This window comes from Sapajus apella, unplaced genomic scaffold, assembly GCF_009761245.1.
Source record: "Sapajus apella isolate SASKATOON/1434 unplaced genomic scaffold, GSC_monkey_1.0 scaffold6, whole genome shotgun sequence".
Classification (NCBI taxonomy): domain Eukaryota; kingdom Metazoa; phylum Chordata; class Mammalia; order Primates; family Cebidae; genus Sapajus; species Sapajus apella.
In genome coordinates this window covers 10,792,416-10,813,207 of record NW_022436946.1, presented here as the reverse complement: position 1 = coordinate 10,813,207, position 20,792 = coordinate 10,792,416, and the positions used below count along the sequence as shown (strand labels likewise).

At 40.8% G+C, this 20,792-nt stretch overlaps 1 protein-coding gene and 1 pseudogene across 1 annotated transcript in view; one reads left to right on the top strand and one right to left on the bottom strand.

Annotated features, from left to right (window-relative positions):
• Positions 1-5,060, bottom strand: part of TXLNB (taxilin beta) — an 84,399-nt gene extending 79,339 nt beyond the window's left edge. The window contains exon 1 of the mRNA XM_032274611.1: positions 4,883-5,060. The gene's annotated coding sequence lies outside the window, so the exon portion shown is untranslated. The remainder of the gene's footprint in view (positions 1-4,882) is intronic.
• Positions 5,061-19,212: 14,152 nt separating this feature from the next.
• Positions 19,213-20,313, top strand: LOC116549007 (annotated as a pseudogene).
• Positions 20,314-20,792: the final 479 nt, after the last annotated feature.

Sequence of the window (20,792 nt, the reverse complement as noted above, 5' to 3'; positions counted from 1 at the left end):
ATAACAGCCCTTCCCCAAAAAGACCCCCTTCTTGCCTGGGGTCCAGTCTGCCTTTGCAGGATTAACAAATTAGCTACAAGATGAGAAATTACAATGTAGAGGTCATGCAGCCTTTGGTTCCAAAAGTCTGAACCTCCCCAAATTGCTCCCAGGGACCTAAGATCAGTGCTTGGGATATTCGGCAGACCCTTCGCTTGATGGATCAGCTGACACCACCCAGACCGGTAATCTGGCTCAACCACTTCTGCCATTCCACCCAGGAAGAGAAGACAGCAAGAAAGCCTCATTTCGAGCCCCTATGATTCCATCTCCAACCTGACCAATCAGCACTCCCCACTTCCCAAGCTCCTACCTGCCACATTACTTTTTAAAACTCTGATCTCCAAAAGTTCAGGGAGGCTGATTTGCGTAATAAGAAAGCTCCAGTCTCCCACACAGGTGGCTCTGCCTGAATTACTCTTTCACAATTGCAATTGCCCTGTCTTGATAAATCATCTCTGTCTAGGCTGCGGATAAGGTGAACCCATTGAGCAGTTACCCTTTTTTCCTCCACTTGTTACTGACATAAAAGAGAAAAAGTTACGAGTAAAAATCATGGATCCCTGCATTCTTTGAATGAAATCTGCATCCGTGTAATGTCAGACCTCTGGCTGAGAATAGCACTCACGTGAAGGTTGTCATGAAGAAACAACTATTTGAATACAGATTTCATACAAATAGAATATTTATCATATTCCAGACAAGCTTGAGCTTCAGATTCTCTTTAAGTAAAATACATTATAAAAATTGTGAGAGGCAAGGATGAATATTCAGGTAAGGGAGTTTGAAATTCTTCATGAGAATAAAGTAAATGATAGAAGAAAAGGAATGTATACTAAGATGAATAAAAGTTGATCTGTGGGCCAACTTTTTAGAAAATCACAATTACTTTCTTATAAGTTTATAAATAAAGTCATTTAATCAAGAGACTTAGAATGGATGTTATTTCAGACACAGAGAACTTACAAAGAGACTTTGGACTCTGAAGTCAAGTTATAAGCCAAAAAGAAACAGAATTTAAAGTAATATATATTTCAATAAATAAAAAATGTGAAAACTAAATTATATAATATAGTGATAATAGTAAAATTTCATTAAGTATAAATAATAAGTGAAAAAAATGACAGAGAGAAAAAGTACTTGGTAAGAATATACAATGAAGGCCAGAATCTTGTTAGGAAATTTCCACTTTGATCTGTGATGCGGTAGGTTATACTGGTCTAACGCCTCTTCTCTGACAAGGGACAAAGATTCTTTGCTTGACTAACCTTTAGTCAGGGTTCTGAACCTTCACTTAGACCCACCTGTGCACTTTTTTATAAAACCCAGCTTTAGTAAAGAACACTATTAAGTCATTTTACCAAGAACCCCCCACCTTTAATATCTGATCACCCTTGATATGTGATCAGGTTTCTTATCTTCTCCCCTCCCACCCCAGGTAAGGTTTCATCAACCTGGCCTGTCTTCAACAAGAATCCTGTGAGGTTGGTTTAGTCAGAATTCCCTTACCCCTGATGTTTCTTGCTAGTAATTTTTTTTTTAATCATAGACCCCTCACCCTGTTCCTTAGCTATAAATTCCCGCTTGCCCAGGCTGTCTTTGGAATTGACCCCAATCTTTCATACTATAAGACCCCTTTGCAGTGGTCCCTAAACATATGCTGCTGATCTTGAGTAACGTCTTCCTTACTGTGCTTTAACAAGTATCACTGAACGATCTTTTCTTTAACATAAGAATAACAAAAAAGCCAGTAAAAAGTATTTTTAAAAAACAACCGTTGGAGACATCTGAAAACATCTAAGACTATTGCAATTAATGCTGTACAAATTCTGGAGTCAAGGGACATGCATTGAGGTAAACCTCACATTCTTTGTGGGTTGTCCTTTCAAGCTACAGCGAGCCATGACCATGCAATTGCACTCCAGCCTGGGTGACAGTCCAAACTCAGGGGACTGGGTTGGAGATGAGACACTAGAAATCAAATGGGTTCCTTTTTATTTTGATTATTGTTTACTTAACTCTTACAACTCCACTTTTGGGGCATTTTCTGTGGGCAGAAAATTTTCTAAGCATATAATCTTATTTTTTCACCAACCTAGAGGTGAGCAGTATGATTGTTTCCATTTTCAAAAAAAAAAATCTGTGGCAGAGACAAGTTATCAACTTGCTCAAGGCTTACATATGCTATACACTGGTAGAGACAGGATTCTCACTCGACAAGGTAACTTCCGAGTCTGTATCTCTCCTCTCATGCTACGTAGGCACAGGTCACTGGGTAATACTCCTAAGAGAGCTCTTCTACCCTTTCCCACTTTCTCCTTCTTCCTACCTGAAGCAGATGTATTTGTTGGCGCTACAGTGGCTATATTCCACCTCTAAGGCAACTGTGAAGATGAACGCCATGGGTTTGGGATAGCAGAGATGAGAAGTACAAGGAACCTCGACCCCTGTTAATGTCATCTAGGCCTGAAATACCTCCAGACTTCCACGTTCTTTCAAACAGTATTATTTGGATTTTCTACCTTATCCAGTGGATTGAATCGTAACTGATATATAGCCTGTCAGTGCAGCAGTGTCCCAGGGTTCCGTCACTGGACCTTGTATCGTCTGACTGTTGGTGTCCCCTACAAAATCTGAGTGTTGTAAGTCTAACCACCAAGATGGTGGCATTAGGAGTTGGGGTTTTTTGGAGGTGAATGTGTCATGAAGGTGGAGCCTTCATGAATGGGATTAGTGCCCTTATAAAAGAGGCTCCAGAGAGTGGCCTTGTGCCTTCCAGCATGTGAAGATAAAGTGAGATGTCACCATCTGTGAATCAGAAAATGGGCCCTCACCAGATACTGAATCCGCTGATGCCTTGATCTTGGGTTTTCCAGGCTCCGGAAGTATGAGAAGCACATTTCTATTGTTTTTAAAATACCCAGTCTGTGGTACTTTGTTATAGCAGCCCAAAAGGGCTATGACAGATCCCTCTCTTTTTTTTCAATCTATGGCGACTTCATCTATAGAGACTTCTGAAGACTTTTACATTTATGCCTTTAGCCCAGACTACTCCCTTGAACTACAGATTCATTAGCTTTTTACTTTACTTTTCTAGAGGCGGAGTCTTACTAAATTGCCCAGGCCGGAGTGCAGTAGCTATTCACAGGCACCAACACAGCACATTAAACCTTGACCTCCTGGCCGCCAGCAACCCTCCTACGTCAGCCATCCGAGGAGTTGCGGCTACAGGTGCAGCACCGTGCCTGGCTTCCACAGCCGACTGACATCTACTTCCGCATTCCCACCGTTGTTCTGCACCGCTGTAACAGAATACTGCAGACTGGTTAACTTATACAGAACAGGAATTTATTTCACACTGTTCTGGGGGCTGAGAAGACCAAGATCAAGGCCTTGGCCTCTGATGAGGGCCTCCCTGCTGCATCCTCACATGGCGGAAGGTAGAAAGGCAACGGTTGTGGGGACAAGTATCGTGTCCTCACATTGGAAGAAGAGAGCGAACCCACTCCTGCCAGATCTTTTCATAGTGACATTAATCCGTTATTAATCCATTCATAAAAGCAGAGCCTTCATGAATGAAACACCTCGCATCAGCCCACACCTCCCCTCCAGAGAAACTCCTCCTCCAGTCTTCCCCACAGTAGAAAATGGCAACTCCATCCTTCAGTTACTCAGATCAAAAATCTGGAGTCATGCTGGACTCCTCTCTTTTCCGTCCCGCATCTGATCCAACACAAAAGTTCCATCAGCCCCATCCTCAATACAGGGCAGGATTCAACCACCTCTCATCCCAGTTATCTTAGTGACCACTGCTTTCCTGGCCACGCCCCTAAAATATCGGCCCCTCCCCAGCCCAGCTTTATGGCCCCATTGTTCATTCTTTCTCTTTAGAAAAAAACACACTGCATATTTTCTGTACCTTTTATTTACTTGCTTTGCTTATTCTATGCCTCCTCCTCTCGCCTGCATGCTACAGGGGAGCACGCATTTTCGTTAGGTTTTCCCCGCTGCTGAATCCCCTATAAACAGTTGATAATTGAATAGCGCCTTCACCAGGACAGAGGCCCAAAGGCTATCACTTTTTAAACTGTCCATTTCCCTAAATCCGTTTATCTCTTCTGGTTCTGTCCTCACTGTAAAACGAGAAACTAGCATTTCTGTGAACCACTGGGAATAATTTCAATTGTTATTTCAGCAAGAAGCTTCATTTTGGACCAGTGACTATGATTATCCTTCCTTAAATACATAGGAACTCATTTTCTTGGTGTTGACATTTCTGCTCCGCACAAGAAGAAGGGATGGGGGTCAGTGTGTGGTTAGGGCTCTTTTGTTTGCAAGAACCATCTAGAGATGTATTATAGTGACCCCAAGAAAATTGGTTTAGTTGTTTTTTTTTGTTTGTTTGTTTTTTGAGACGGAGTTTCACTCTGTCTCCCAGGCTGGAGTGCAGTGGCATGATCTCGGCTCACTGCAACCTCTGCCTCCCGGGTTCAAGGGATTCTCCTGCCTCAGCCTCCCGAGTAGCTGGGACTACAGGCGCCTGCCACCATGACCGTCTAATTTTTTGTATTTTTAGTAGAGACAGGGTTTCACCATGTTGGCCAGGGCTGGTCTCGAACTCCTGACCTCAAGTGATCCGCCCACCTCAGCCTCCCAAAGTGTTGGGATTACAGGCGTGAGCCACCACTCCAGGCCTCGTTTAGTTTTTTTTTTTACTTACTTATATAATAATAAAGAAACATGTGGACCTGGGCTGGGGACAAGCAGGAAAGTCACCAAGAATCACGAGGCACATGGTTTGTCTCTGCACATCTGCTCCATTGTCTTCCCTAGGCTTACTTACCAACTTCCGCTGCTTACTCATAGTTTCTGTTTCCTCTTCGTTTTTCCGGGGCCTTAGTCTACCTCCGGGCTTCCGTTGGCATCAGCTTTCTTTCTCCTACATCTGATGGCTCAGCCTGTTTCTCAAAATTAGGCAGCTCTGGTTTCCAACAGGGGACAGTCCACAGATTGCTCCAGTCAGTGCTCACCCCTGTCCTGTCTGCTGTGGTCAGGGTTTGGAAAGGGTCCCCTAAAGCAAAACATGCCCCCAGAAGCTTGGAGCAGGGAAGGTAGAGGGGAGTCACGCCCCTCCCCTCTTGCCATCGCCATAGAAACGGGTTCCTGTTTATTCAGATGACTGTCTGCTTAAATGTTTCAACTGCACTTTGACTTCTGAAAAGTGTTCTGGGATACTGACATTGTTTTACGATTCCCATCTCTGCCCACCTTATCTTAGCCCTAAATGTTAAACATGCAGCCCATTGATGCTTGAGCTTAGCTTTGTTTTCAGGATCCTCTGCCTGAACCTTCTAGCTTCCTTCCAAGCTTTGGGGACAGAGAGGAGCCTCCTCTTCTGTGAAGTGTACTCGATGTTGATATATCAGTATCTATCTATCTATCTACATACACACACACACACACATACACACGTAGATGGATATATCTACATTGAATATATATGTATATATGTGTATATACACACACACACACATATATTTACTCTGACTAGTGATGACATTTTTATAAAATCCCTTTTTTGTCTGACATTGTTTCTGGAAAGGGAAGTTTTATTTCCTTGTTTATTCTGCCTTCTCCTCTCACCTGTATGTTGCAGGGGGGCAGGAATTTTTGTTAGTTTTTCTCCCTGTTGAATCCCCTATAAACAGTTGCTAACTGAATAGTGGTTTTCCCAGGACGGGGGCCCATGGGGCTACATTCAATGGTTTTAACTTGAATGCAGAAATAATTTTCTTTAAAAGATTAGATTTTTTTTTTTAATCTTAAGTTTGGTTCAAATGTATGCCAACACTTTTCCAAGCCAGGTAATAGTAAGAGACTGTTGTTCTCAATCATCTGGCATAGAGAAAGTTCTGGAATATTCATATTCCATTGTTCAGCTGAACCACTGCAGGAGTCTTGTCTTCTGCTGCCATAAAGAAACAGAGATGTAGTCATACGTGGTTAAGAGCAGAGCCGCGCTAATTTGATATCTGAGTATTAGTCACATGCCATTTTGATTCTGAACGTCATCTGTGACGGGAAGATAAAATTAGTTCCTTTTTTTCCTCTGCTTTTATAATATTGTGTTTGGTTCCTAATGTTCTGAAAAATGCTAATCTGTGTTTTTCATAGAGCAAACGAAAATATATTTCCTTTAAGAAAACAACAGGCTCAGCCCAACTGTAGAAATTATATTTACTCTGTAAATCAAATTTGTTGCCAGCCTCTGCTTCTGTGGTCAGAAAGGGAAACAATTTACTAACTGCAATCGTTACTTCCTCATTTTTCAAGGGGTGTTAATTTTATGCATGCTGATGGCTACAATTTTTCTCAAATGCAAGCACACAGTCAAATAATTTGACATTTGTCAACTATTTTACACTGTAGTTAGAAAACATAAATCATTTTCTTTTAAAAACCCAACCTCTAAGCTTCCTGTTTCTCCAAGTCAGTAGTACCTTCATTTTATGAAGGAAATAAAATCAATCATCCATGAATAATCAAGAATTAGGACAGAATTGCTCCTGACAACGCTGACGTGGTGACACCAAAACAGCTCCTGCCCAACAGCTGGCTAAAGTGAGGGGGGTCAGCCTGGGTCCGTGTCTCTTGGCTGGGGAATATTTCCTGTGCCACAGCACTTTGGGCTCCTGCTCAGTCTTCACCACTGCTTTCCTTACCCACACTGCTGTGGCCACTGTCTGCCTTTACTTTCTCCCTTCCTTCTGTGGAGTGGCTGCCTCTACTCCCACTCTGACCTGTGAATAAGTCCCATGTGTTGGTCTTTATTTGCCTTAGACTCCAGGCTTCATGAAGGCAGGAGAGGTGTCTCTCTTATTCACCTTTGTATACCCAGTACCAAGTAGGTGCTCAATAAATGATTTTTAAATGAGGGAATAATTCACCATAAATTAGCAGCAAGCAGTCATGTATTTTTTTTCTCTTATTAAAATGCACTTAAAAAAAATCAGCACCATAGGCTCATATATTAATTTCTCATGCAGTAGTCTAACAATGAGAGTCTAAGGGTAATTGCTTCACCATATCTATTGCTCTTGTAGGAGCTCAGAAAATGATACCTCAGAAAGAAGGCCTCAGAAGCAAAGTTTCTCTCTGACCTTCTCTTGCCCTCCTGTCTCTCATCCTTCATAGTCCACTGAGGCAAGTCATAGAAACTAGAAGAAACTAGAATTTCTCTCCCTCATGGTGGGTTATAGAAACCAGAACTCCCTTTCCCCAAAGCAAGCATAAAGACTAAAAATGTTACTCTAACCTTCTCCCACCTTTCTGTGTAACAGCTGGCCATAAAGAAATGAAGACCCGGCCAGGTGCCGTGGCTCACACCTGTAATCCCAGCACTTTGGGAGGCCGAGACAGGTAGATTACCTGAGGTCAGGAGTTCGACACCAGCCTGACCAACATGGAGAAAGCCCCTCTTTAGTAAAAATAAAAAAATTAGTCAGGCGTAGCGGTGCACACATGTAGTCTCAGCTATTCGGGAGGCTGAGGCAGGAGAATCGCTTGAACCTGGGAGGTGAAGGTTACAGTGAGCTGAGATCATGCCACTGCACTCCAGCCTGAGTGACAGAGTGAGACTCTGCCTCAAAAAAAAAAAAAAAGAAAAGAAAGAAAGAAAGAAAGAAATTAAGACTCATTCCAGAGGGGTCCTGCCCCATACCTGGCGGAAGGAATGCCACACAGAGAAGCCAAGAATCTGAGTCTGCAGGCCTTCCTGGGATTCCCTTCAGTTCATCACATTAGTCTTTGGGGGAAACCCTTTGGTCCAATCATATTTCTACATAGCCATCCGTTTTTTGTCCAACCTAAGCATAAAAATAGATAATTTCCCCCGTATTTTTGGGTCTTCATCCCAAAGGCTCTCATGTTACCTAAAGCTACGATCAAACACATTTGTTATGCTTTTCTCTTGTTCACCCTTGTAGCCCCTGTACTGCCTACGCCACTGCTGGCTTTATTTGACTGATCTGGCAGTTTAAACAGGTGTTCATTTCTAGACCGTGTTTCTGCCACCTCCCCCTCACTCCTCAAGCTGCAGCCATACTGGCCTTTCAGTTCCGCAAACGTCCCAGCCTCTTTCTTGCCTCTGGCTCTTCTGGCTGCTTGTTCCTCAGCTTGGACGTTTTCTCTCTTGCCCTCCTTGGCTTAGCTAACTCTCACCATTCTTTCAGAATTCAGCCTAAATGTCAGTTCCTCAGAGTTGCTTTCTGTGATGCTCTGACATAAATGATCTCCCCTGTTTCCCTACTAACACTCTGTTTTTGAATTCGGCATAGCACTAATTATCTTATCACTATATAGTTAGTTGACTATTTCTTGCTTGTCTCCTTCATTTGGCTGGAAGTTTCATAAGAATGGGGTTGAAAATTTACTGCCTCGTACCTAGTGAGTGCTTAATAAATATCTGTTGAATGAATGAATTAGTGACTGAATAAATAGAATGAATAAATGACTGAACAGCTCGATGTAGGTTAAAAGTGTTTTTTTGTTTGTTTGTTTGGATGGCAGTATAGATACAATATAAATTAAGCAATGGATACATTGGAGAAAAATTTAGAGTATCAATATCAAGTGGCATTTCATTTCCGGTTATCTCACTTGCTATTAATCATTACTTAATTGGGAGCTGTGTTTCCTCATCAGTTTTTAGAAAAAAGTTTAAACCTATGCTTTATGATTTGTGAACCTTCCCAGTACTCTCCATTTCCACAATGCTTTTGGCTTTAGCATGAAAAACTTTGTGTATATAACTTTTCTTCAACTTTAACTATGTGTGAATTCAGAAATTAATGTATATTTAAAATTTATTATCATACTTTTACTTCCAAGTAAAATTTGAGGCCACTGTCATAATACTAACACATTTTTCAAACATCAGACAAGTAAGTTCATGTAAAGATTAAAGCAATAGTTAGACTTTTAAGAAAAGAAAATTGATTACTACAGAAATCTAATGTTGAGGCCAGGCACCCTGGCTGACGCCTGTAATCCCAATGCTTTGGCAGGCTGAGGTGAGTGGATCAACTGAGGCCAGGAGTTTGAGACCATTCTGGCCAACATGGTGAAACCCTGTCTACTAAAAATACAAAAAAGTATCCGGGCATGGTGGCATGTGCCTCTAATCCCAGCTACTTGGGAGGCTGAGGCTGAAGAATTGCTTGAACCAGGGAGGTAGAGGTTGCAGTGAGCTGCAATCACACCACTGCACTCCAGCCTGGGCAACAGAGTAAGACTCTGTCTCAAAAAAAAAAAAAAAAAAAAAAACAACTTTAATGTTGAATCATTAATGTAACTTTATATGTAAGTATGATTTAGATTTAACATAAATTTAGCAATATAGATAAATATTTTAGTTTCCTTGTAGACAAGACCTAAAAGAAAACATAATGGGTTCTAGAGGTCCCTTTAGATATTATAAAAGAAACATACAAACAACAAACAAAACCCCTCAGTATTCCTAACATTGTGTGCCAGGCAGGAATTCTGTTCCAGGAGGAATTCCTTGCATGGATTCATAGAGAGCAGGGAAGCAATTGATAACACAGTAAGCAGTACCTTTAAATATTGTTTTATGGAAGATATTAGGTTGGTGCAAAAAGGTCTATGAGGATAAAGAAAATGTGACATATATACACTATGGAATACTATGCGGCCATAAAAAAGAATGAGATCATGCCTTTTGCAGGGACATGGATGGAGCTGGAAGCCATCATTCTCAGCAAACTAATGCAGGAACAGAAAACCAAACACTGCATGTTCTCACTCATAAATGGGAGTTGAACAATGAGAACACATGGACAGAGGGAAGGGAACATCACACACTAGGGCCTGTTGGGGGTGGGGGATGAGGGGAGGGAGAGCATTAGGACAAATACGTAATGCATGCAGGTATTAAAACCTAGATGATGGGTTGATGGGTGCAGCAAACCACCATGGCATGGGTGTACCTATGTAACAAACCTGCACGTTCTGCATATGTATCCCAGAGCTTAAAGTAAGATGAAATTTTTTAAAAAGGTCTATGAATGGCCATTTTTGCATTAACCTTTGGTGGATTCCAAGAGGATAATATTAAACTTTCATGCAGGCATTCAGTGAAGAGTTAAGATAGTATATTCACGTTGCTTTCTGGTGAATTAGTCTAAAAGAAAGGCAAAGTTTATTAAGAAAAGAGACAAATAGACAGTGCGGTGGCTCACGCCTGTAATCCCAGCACTTTGGGAGGCTGAGGCGGGCGGATGACCTGAGGTCAGGAGTTTGAGACCAGCCTGGTCAACATAGTGAAACCCCGTTTCTACTGAAAATACAAAAATTAACTAGGCACGGTGGCATGTGCCTGTAATTCCAGCTACTCAGGAGGCTGAGGCAGGAAAATCGCTTGAACCCTGGTGGTGGAGGTTGCAGTGAGCTGAGATCACACCATCGCACTCCAGTGACAGAGCAAGACTCCAGCTCAAGGAAAAAAAAAAGAAGAAACAAATAGAGGTCAACATGTCCTTATTAAATATCATGCATAGTAATAGAATGAAAATGAAACAGAAAAACTTATTTCCCCTATGTCTCATACTCAAGTTTCCAACTTAGGTTAAGTAGGGCATTACTCAAATCTAATTTTGATTATAATTACATTCTGAGAATTATTTGCAAAATATATCAATACCTGCACCATAAACTGACCTATTAAGTGGAGTTTTTAATTAATTTTCCCTGTAGATTTGAAATACGTCCCAAAATATTTTAAGACAGCTTATCCTAAGCTGAATCTTCAGACCGTAAGTAGATAGTGCAGCTGCTTTCTAACTGCCCTCATGGATTTTACCACAAATACTTCAAAAATGAAAGAAAATTCTTATGTCCTATAATGAACTTTTCACAGAAGAAGGTTGTTTTTCTGGCTTCCTATCATTCATGCATCATTGTGGCAACAGGAATTTGTGGAACCAATCTCCACGTTGCGTTCTCTGATTGGTTCAGACACTGTCCAGCCACCCAATTTGAGTCAAGCAGGTGTGCTGACATTTACTGACTTCTGGGAAAAGGTCTGCTTCCCAGCTGAACAAGAAGCCTCGTGAAATGGAAGGTTGAGAGCGGCTGCCCTGTTTTGCTTCCATGAAAAGCCAAAGACAGAGAGCTGTGCAGGGGAAGTCTAAGTAAAAAGACAGCTTGATGACAGCTTTTGAACCCTGAATCCAACCATGTTTGGAGAAATATCATTTTTGTTTAGGCCAATTTAGGTTCATTTTTCTGTTACATGCAACCAACATATACCTAACTAAACGTCTAACTAAAACATCTTCCTACTCAGAAGATAGGAATACTTATGTTTAACTAAGATCTCAATACTATCTTTTACACATGCACATATACACGTATAAGTTGAAAAGACTAAAATATACTCAAGTTCTAAAACACTTAAAATTAAAATGCTGTCTGTCACAATGTCACTCTTATTCGTTCTCATCCTGCGAGAATCTCAGATACCAGCTGGAAAAAAAATTCGAGGGCTGGTTTCTATACCAAGATCCTACACATGGAAAGAAAAAAAAACACACAGTAAAAATGTGTGAATGCTAACATGATTATGACATTAATTTGACTACTGCGTGAGACTGAAAGGAAAAATAAAAGTGTCCAGTGATCAGATGGTTGTGTTTCATGTTTTATTTTCCCCTTGTAAAAGATTGAGAAATCCAGACCTGAAGTCTGAAATCTGTCCTACACTTTCAAAGGAAGAGAGAACAGATGTGTGCATTTGTAACTTAGAGGAACAACGGAGTTATTTTTTTGCGGGGATTGAGGCTACACAGAATCCAATTTGAAGAAACTACCTAAAATATTAAAGAGAGTGAACAGGTGATCGGGATTGAGATTTGCCACTCAGGGCAGTTTCTAAAGAATTGTAGACAGACTGTCTCTTGAGTCTCTAGTCCTTTTCAGGTGACTGAGTAGATACCATCATCTAACTATAAATGTTTGTTCCAATAAATTATTGCGTGGGAAGAGTTCTTGGAGTTATGCAATAAGCAGAGATTGTTGTGAGCCTGGGAAGTTGAGTAGAATAGCTCAGCAGGTCAGAATTGGAATTTGTGCTTTCATGGTGCTCTTGTAAAAGCCACAGCCTAGGCAACCATGTCCCCAAATCTATACTCATTACTGATTCTATTCTCTGTATTCAAGACTTTTCTTTCTAGTTCTTTTTGAGGAAAATGTAGATCAAATATCTAAATTTAATACATTTTAATTTAACTATAAAATTGATAGTCATCTATATAATTTATAAATTGCACACACAGATATGTATCGATGCCTTCAAGCTGTTTTGTTTTTTCTCAGATAAGTTCCTTCCGAAAACTTGTCTTTAGGCCGGGCTTGGTGGCTCACGCCTGTAATCCCAGCACTTTGAGAGGCCAAGGAGGGTGAATCACCTGAGGTCAGGAGCTCGAGAACAGCTTGACCAACATGACAAAACCCCGTCTCTACTAAAAATATAAAATTAGCCAGACCTGGTGGCACATGCCTGTAATCTCAGGTACTTGGGAGGCTGAGGCAGGAGAATTGCTTGCACCCGGGAGGCTGAGGTTGTAGTGAGCTGAGATCGTGCCATGGCACTGCCAGCCTGGGCAACAAGAGCGAGCCTCTGTCTCAAAAAAACAAAACAAACAAACAAAAAAGAAAACACAGAAACTTGTCTTTTTTTTTTTTAGACGGAGTCTCTCTCTGTTGCTCAGGCTGGAGTGCAGTGGTACAGTCTCAGCTGAACCTCCGCCTCCCAGGTTCAAGCACCTCTCCTGCCTCAGCCTCTCGAGTAGCTGGGACTACAGGCTCATGCCACCATGTCTGGCTACTTTTTTGTATTTTTAGTAGAGACGGGGTTTCACCATGTTAACCAGGATGGTCTCAATCTCCTGACCTTGTGATCCGCCCACCTCGGCCTCCCAAAGTGCTGGGATTACAGGCAAGAGCCACCATGCTCAACCAAAAACTTGTCTTTAACAATAATTTAATTAAGACATAAAATGTTACTTCTTGAATAGTAGAGAAGTTCAAATGCCAATTTGAATTTTTTAAATTGCAGCCATTTAAAAATTGAACTCTGACTTAATATTTGATGCTCTTTTGGATTAAATGAATTCATCCAGGAAGAGAGCTAGTTTTAGATACTGCTTGATTCTGTGCTTAGACAATACCACCGGGATTTGTTTCTAGGCTCTGCACTGTGTCCCATAGCACATTCGAATTTACATTATTCTACTTTCAAGCTCTGCAGAGGGAGAATTGCCTCCTGCAGCTTCTTTGTAATTCTAGAGATTTCCGCACTCTTTCTCTCTGGCTCAGATTGGGTCAATGTGCTCATCCCATCCTTTAAACAATCATATGGCTGGGGGCTGGGTGGGAGGATGGTGGCCAGGTGAGCTCCTTCGATTAGGCTCCACCTCAAAGTAAAGAGGAGTCACCTTTTCCCAAGCATGTGAATTGGAGGTGCAGTTGTTCATCCTAAGCAAAACTGGGGTATTTTACCATCATAAGGAAGAGTGCATGCCCAGGGCAAAAAGAACAAATATTCACCTAAGATAGAACTCAGATGTTGCAGCAGCAGAGCTGGTCAGAACTCGAGGTCAACCATCTCTTGGGCTCTTCATGAAATTCTTTTTTCTGATATAGAACTTTAGAAAAGAAGGGCATTTATATTAGTTGAGACGTTATTGTCATATTAATGCTATAGACTAAATTACATTATCTGTCCTGTCATCCTTATTCATATGATGAAGCTCTAACCCCCAATATGATAGAATTTATAGGTGAGGATTTGGAGGTAATTAGGATTAGATGACGTCATGAGAGTGGGATTAGTGGCTTTTTTTTTTTTTTTTATCAAGTCTTGCTCTGTTGCCCAGGCTGGAGTACACTGGCAAGATCTTGGCTCACTGCAACCTCCACCTCCCGGGTTCAAGCAATTCTCCTGCCTCCCTCCTGAGTAGCTGGGAATACCGGTGTGCATCACCACACTCAGCTAATTTTTTTGTATTTTTAGTAGAGACGAGGTTTCACCATGTTGGCCAGGATGGTCTCCATTTCTTGACCTCGTGATGTGCCCACCTCAGCCTCCCAAAATGCTGGGATTACAGGCATGAGACACTGCGCCCAGCCAGGATTAGTGGCTTTTTAAGAAATGGAAGAGGAAGAACTTTTACTCTGTCATGTAAAGGAACCAGGAGAAGGCAGTTGACCACAAGCCAGGCAGTGGACCCTCACCAGACACTGACTCTATTGGCACCTTGATCTTGGACTTCCCACCCTCCAGAGCTGTGAGAAATAAATGTCTCTGATTTAAGTTACCCCACCTCTAGTTTATTATATACCCCAAGCAGACTAATACAATTATGTCCAGGAAATGAATGATTCAAAGAACTTGTCTTCATAGCCCAGATATTCTTTTGCTACATAAAGAGTTATTCTAGAAATGGTCATCAAGTGTTTCTATTGGAAGAACTTTAAAATGTAAAATATTCAGCCAGACACAGTGGCTCATGCTCATAATCCTAACACTTTGGGAGGCCGAGGTGGGTGGATCACCTGAGGTCAGGAGTTCGAGACCAGCCTGAACAACATGGTGAAACACCGTCTCTACTAAAAATGAAAAAATTAGCCAGGTGTGGTGGCACGTGCCTGTAGCCCCAGCTATTCAGGAGGCTGAGGCACGATAATCTCTTGAACCCGGGAGGCGAAGGTTGCAGTGAGCCAAGATTGTGCCACTGTACTCTAGCCTGGGCGACAGAGTGAGACTCTGTCTCAAAAAGAAAAAAAAAAAATGTTCTTCAGTGTTCATTATGTTTTCTCACATATGTAGCTAACAGTGGTATCATGCAACCCATCTGCATCTTATGGACAACGACAAAGCATCTTGATTTGGAAATATATATACCACATATTCATATTGACAGTATTATCCAATCATTTGAAACTATATTTTATGAGGAATATAGAGGTCCTGCGTTTCGGCCATTTTGTCAACAGTCTCTACCTCAAGTGGCTTACTAATGAGGAGAGAGATTTACTTTTCAGCATCAAGTTTATTACACGAGGATTTGTTTTACGGTCAATATTTACCCGGGTTTTTTTTAAATCGTTAATTCTTGGACCTTAGATAACAAGGACAAAGTAAATCACATAGTCGAATTGGCTGATTCTGCATAAGCTCAGAGAGAAGAGCTCTGTTTCAGAAAAATAATTTAATTCTAAATCTCTGTATAGAAGAAATATCATCTGTAAACTTTAGCGAGAAAGTGTTCTAAGAATATAGAGGTATTCCCCATGGTTTTGACTGTGTTCATCCTGAAAGATTTGATTTAGTAAGAGAAAGGTTTGGGTCTTTTGAAAACAGTAAGAAAATCAATTATCGGAGTTTCCATTTTCTCTGGGAAATTTTCACCATTTCAGCATGCCCAAGAGAGAAATGACATATAATTTTGTTATGCTGAAAAATTTGGCAAGCTGGCTAATGCTCTTACTAAAAGTGAAGAAATTCCTTTGGTGGCAGATGCAGGAAGTTATGTCTGAATCATCTGGAATCATTGTAGAGAAGTCTTTGTTCTAAAAGAGATGTGTGGGGATTTTCTTGGGAAGAAAAGTTGTCTGAATATTCTTAAGCCTCGAACAGATTTATCAATCTTGCTGCTTCATTTAATCCTTTGCCAAATGTGACTCATCTTCCATCCAACAGACATCTCCTAGTCATCTTCATCTTAAAAAAAATCACCCTCAAAAATCATCTTGTGTTTCTTTTACTGCTGTGATGATGAAATCTGTCTCAAAAGAAGCATATCAGTGTTGATTTCATCATCTTACAGGTTGTAACATACAGGCAGGGCTGTTACTTAGAAACGTACTCTCAGAAAGGTTTCTTGGAATTGTTTTGGGGAGGGGACAGAGAAGAACTAGGGAAAGGTAGATGGTGAATAGAATAGCCTGAAAGCATGAATCAACGTCAACAGCAACAATAAGTCAAAGCAACATCTCTGAACATTGGTAACAATAAAAGGAAATGGAATCAGACTACAGAGGAAAATAAGTAAATTTAGGATCCAGAAATACTCTTAATGGGAAGTTCTATTACCTTTTCTCCCATTAGAGTTAGGCAAAATAATAATCTCCAAAAGGTGGGGCCGTTACTTCTTCAGGCATTTAGAACTGGTCTGAACAAAGCACTTGCAAGCTTTTTGTGATACAAGAATGCTGTAGAATGGGACTTTGAAAGCAGGTATAATTTCTCTTCTGACTCCCTCTGACTTTCACTGAATTATATACAGGCAGTTCAAAAATCCTGCTGCTGCTTTCTTGCCAATTTCAATACAAACTCTCTCTGGCCAGAAAACTTATCATTTGGTATATAACATTTTTTTAAATTGGTTCCTCAGGTTCTCCACAACATCACCTGACATTCTGCTACACAAAGAGTTATAATTTTAAATAAGATGAGTCAACCACTAGTGTCAGGCATTTACAGAGGCTCTCTCACCCTTTCAAGTCGTTATAACCCCTCTTTTATGTAAGAGACAATAATGCTCGGACCCTAAGCTAGTGAGTTGAAACTCAAAACTCTGAACCATCTCATCAGAAAAAACAAACAAACAAAAAAAAACTTGGGTTTAGATTCAAATGAACTTCTGTGTGAATGCTGGCTTAGCCTACTCATTTCTGTCCCGATCTAGTCTATAATCTCCTTTATCCTTGTAGTGGAATTATTTTAAATTCTAGTTGAGACCCTTGTCTGGGAGCTTACATGATTCATTCCATCATTACCCAAATGAGATAGACCAGGAGGCTGGATCCTCCTCTTAGTAGGGTGGATGCTTTTTTGGTGGATGTAAGTGGATCAATCAGTGACTTAATTATGCATGAAATAGAGATTTTTAAAATTTTTCTATAATCAAATTTAATCTCTGTCATAAATGCTAAATTTCTACCTAGTAACAACAAATTTAATTCTTCTAATTCAGGATAAACCTAGTCAAATTAGGATTTTTAAGACATTATTTCAGAGGAAAATCATTCAATTTAGGCTTCTTCCCCCAAATTTCAATTCACCCAAGTGGCATCTAACTTTAGGGAGGTGTCATGAATTAGGCAACCCCAACTTATATGCATTTCTTCTTTTTCTGAGAATGAAAGCAGCAAGGTATAAAGTGTCATGATAATGACTAGTAATTTGCAAAGAGGTAAGACAATCCTACGGGGGTAAACCAGCTTTCTGGAAATACGCATTTTCAGTTAAGTGCCAAAATTGTGTAGCTCCCAGGAAGCCCCTGGAATTGTGCCAGGAGAAGCGGCCGTGAATTTGGCAGTGGCTGCTGTAGCCTTGAGGCAAGGTAGGCCTTTGCGACAGGATCAAAGGAGAGGCTGTAATAAGCTATGGATTTTGGGTGCTTTCCTTGTAATTAAAGCTATTATAGAATTGGAATTTTATTTAGAAGTTTATTTATCTTAATAAAGACAATACATTCAATGTTAGGACCTTACTGTCCTAATGAAGAGCTACTTCATTTGCTCTAAGAACACTGTAAGATGGACAATTTTGGAAATATGCAGAATTCTCCCAAAGTGGCCACTGTAATTCCAAATCATCACTGGTGAAATAGTGCCAGTCTGTGGGATGTGTGCAAGCATTTGGATGATAACAAAGACGCAGGTGTCTGGACTGGCAGAAGCGCACACTTGAACTGAGACTACCCCTGGAGAAACGATCATAGTTAGTTGCAGGTGTTGGTTCCGCCTCTTGTGTCTTGAGTCCCTAACCAGTGGTTGGCCACTCTTGACAAGACGCTTGATAATTTGTGCCCCTCAGCAGATGGAATTTTTGGAGATTGTGTCTCTTATATTAATTCTGAGCTGTAAACACAGAACAGAGGAAAAATAAACCTTGTAGGGTTTTTGGTTGGTAACGTGAAGTAAATTTCATTTACTGGGGAACATCAGCTTGACAAAATGTTTATTAACAGCTTTATTGAGGTTAAACTGCCATACAGTAAATTAACATACAATAAAATTGATACACAGTAAAATGCACATAATTAAAATATAAGCCTTGAAAATTTTTGACATTTCTATGCACCCAACATAAAAATCGCGATAATGAAAATACACATCATAAGTTTCCTCCTGCCTCTTGGTAATACCTCCATCTCCCTGATCCCCATAACTCTGAGTTCCCAATTAGTCACGGATCTGTTCTTTAACACTGTACATTAGTTGGCGTTCTAGAATTTTATATACATGGACTATAGTATGCATTTTGAGAAAAAAATACATCTTTTTTCACTCAGCATAATTATTTTGAGATTCTTCCATGTGGTATGTGAGTCAATAGTTCACTTTTCACATTGATTTGTATTCTGTTATATGGGCATACCAAAAATTATCCACTCACCTGAACATAAACATTGACGCTTTTTCCCCATGTTTCTGCTGTTATAAAGAAAGCTGCTATAAATATTCATCTATAAGTTTGTGTGCTTATAGATATATGCTTGTTTTCCTTTGAGTAAATACCTAGGAGTGGAATTGCTGCATCATATGGCAGGGGTATAATTAGCCTTTTAAGAAACTGTCAGTCACCCTAAAGTGCAATGTGGTAATGGCGGCAACCAAGGCAGAGCTGCTCCGTGAAGAGGAAGTGAAGAGGGCTTGCCAGTGATGGAAAAGAACAAGAAGGTAGGGTCACCTTAACAAAAGGAGGATATTTTTGCCAGTTTGTAACTTAAAATGCTGAAGCAGAGTCTTTGAAGCAACAAGGAAATGCATGCTATGCCAAGAAAGATTACGATGAAGCTTAAAACTATTACACAAAAGACACAGATATGTGTCCTAAAACGCTAGTTAGTATGGTAAGAGAGCAGTCACATTGATGATGCGTGGAAGGTTCTGGGAAGCGCTTGGAGATGCACAACAGTCAGTGAAATTGGATGATTGTTTCTTCTGGGGACATCTACAAGAGGACAGGGGCCACCTCTCTCCAGGGAATGCAATGGCACCCCACTGTAGTTTTCAGAGAGCCTTAAAACCGGATCACAACAATGCTCATTCACAGCAGGAGTTCACAAATGCTAATGCAGTCATGGAATAGCAGAAAATCACAGAAACAGGTTTTGAGAAGTGAGCTTTTCAGAAGGTTGTTTTCTGCATGGACTGTGCCCTAGAATTTGCCCCAACTGTTATCATTTCAATATGCTCAAAGCAGAATGTTTAGCAATGCTGGGTCTTTACCCAGAAGCACAGTCTGTGGTCAGTGACACTTTATAAATGGATTCTACCAGTGTGGATGCTCGGTATGTACGTGCCATGCGGTCTTTGCCTTCCTTATGAAGACTGTATTGAGTAGGCAGTTCAGTTTTGTGCTCAGGCTCTCAGAATGACTCCTGACCATAAGAAGGCTTGCCTTGCTTGCAGAAATGCCAGACCACTTAACACAAAGAAAGAAGACTGGAATAGCATTTAGGGAAAGTAATTACAAACTAGCTGATGAACTGTGCACAGAAACCCCAGGATAGACCCCCGACAACATAGAAACAATTGCCAAACTCTACTGTAACCGGGATACGGTTAATTCCAAGCTTAGGAAACTAGATGATGCAATAGATTCCTGCACAATTGCAGTGAAGCTCACGACACTTATTTAAAAGCCTACTTGAGAAGAGCACAGTGTTCCATGGACACAGAACAGTATGAAGAAACAGTGCAAGGCTATGGAAACGTATGTCAGATGGGGAATACAAAAGAATGCAAACAGCTCCTAAAAAATGCACAGGTGGAACTGAGGAAGAGTAAGAGGCAAAATTACTGCAAGGTTCTGGGAGTGGACAAGAATGCCTCTGAGGACAAGATCAAGAAAGCATATTGGAAACAGGCCTTGATGTACCATCCACATCGGCATGCTGAGGCCGGTGCTGGGGTTCAGAAGGAGGAGAAGATCAAGGAAGCGGCAAGGTCTTAACCATTCTCTTTGATCCCAAGAAAATGACTCATTATCACAGTGGATAGGACCTGGATAAGGAGGACATGAAATTGGGTGATTTTGATGCAAACAGTATCTTCAAGGTATTCTTCCGCGGTCCTGGGGGCTTCAGCTTTGAAGCATCTGGTCCAAGGAGTTTCTTTCGTCAATTGGCTAATGAAGGGCAACGACCCAGAATCCAGAAAATGCAGAGTCACTCAGTTTAATCCTGCATGTGGACACAATTCACCTCCTCCCTTCCCCATGTTTCCATGTACTAAGAACAGTTTTTCTTTCTCAGTTGGATACCCTGTTTCTGTGTGGGTGGGGTGAAGGAAAGAAGGCAGTGCCAAGGATTGTGGGCAGGGGAGGGAGGCCGGGGTGGACAGGGAGCCTTGTCAAGTTTTGTTTTACTGTTTAACTTTGTTTTAAAAGAAAAGAAGGAGAAGAAGAAGAAAATAAATTGTCAAGCTGTTTTTCAAAGTGGTTATACCATTTTATATTTTCATCAGCAGGGTTTGAGAGTGTATAAGAGCTCTAATTCCTCCGCATTCTTGTCAACACTTTCAAGGCCTATCTGTTAAGTTTAGTCACCTTAACAGGTGTGTGGTATCATATTGTGGTTTAATTTGTGTTTCTCTAATGACTAATGATATTGAACATCCTTTGGAGCTCATTTGCCATCTATATATCTTCTTTGGTGACA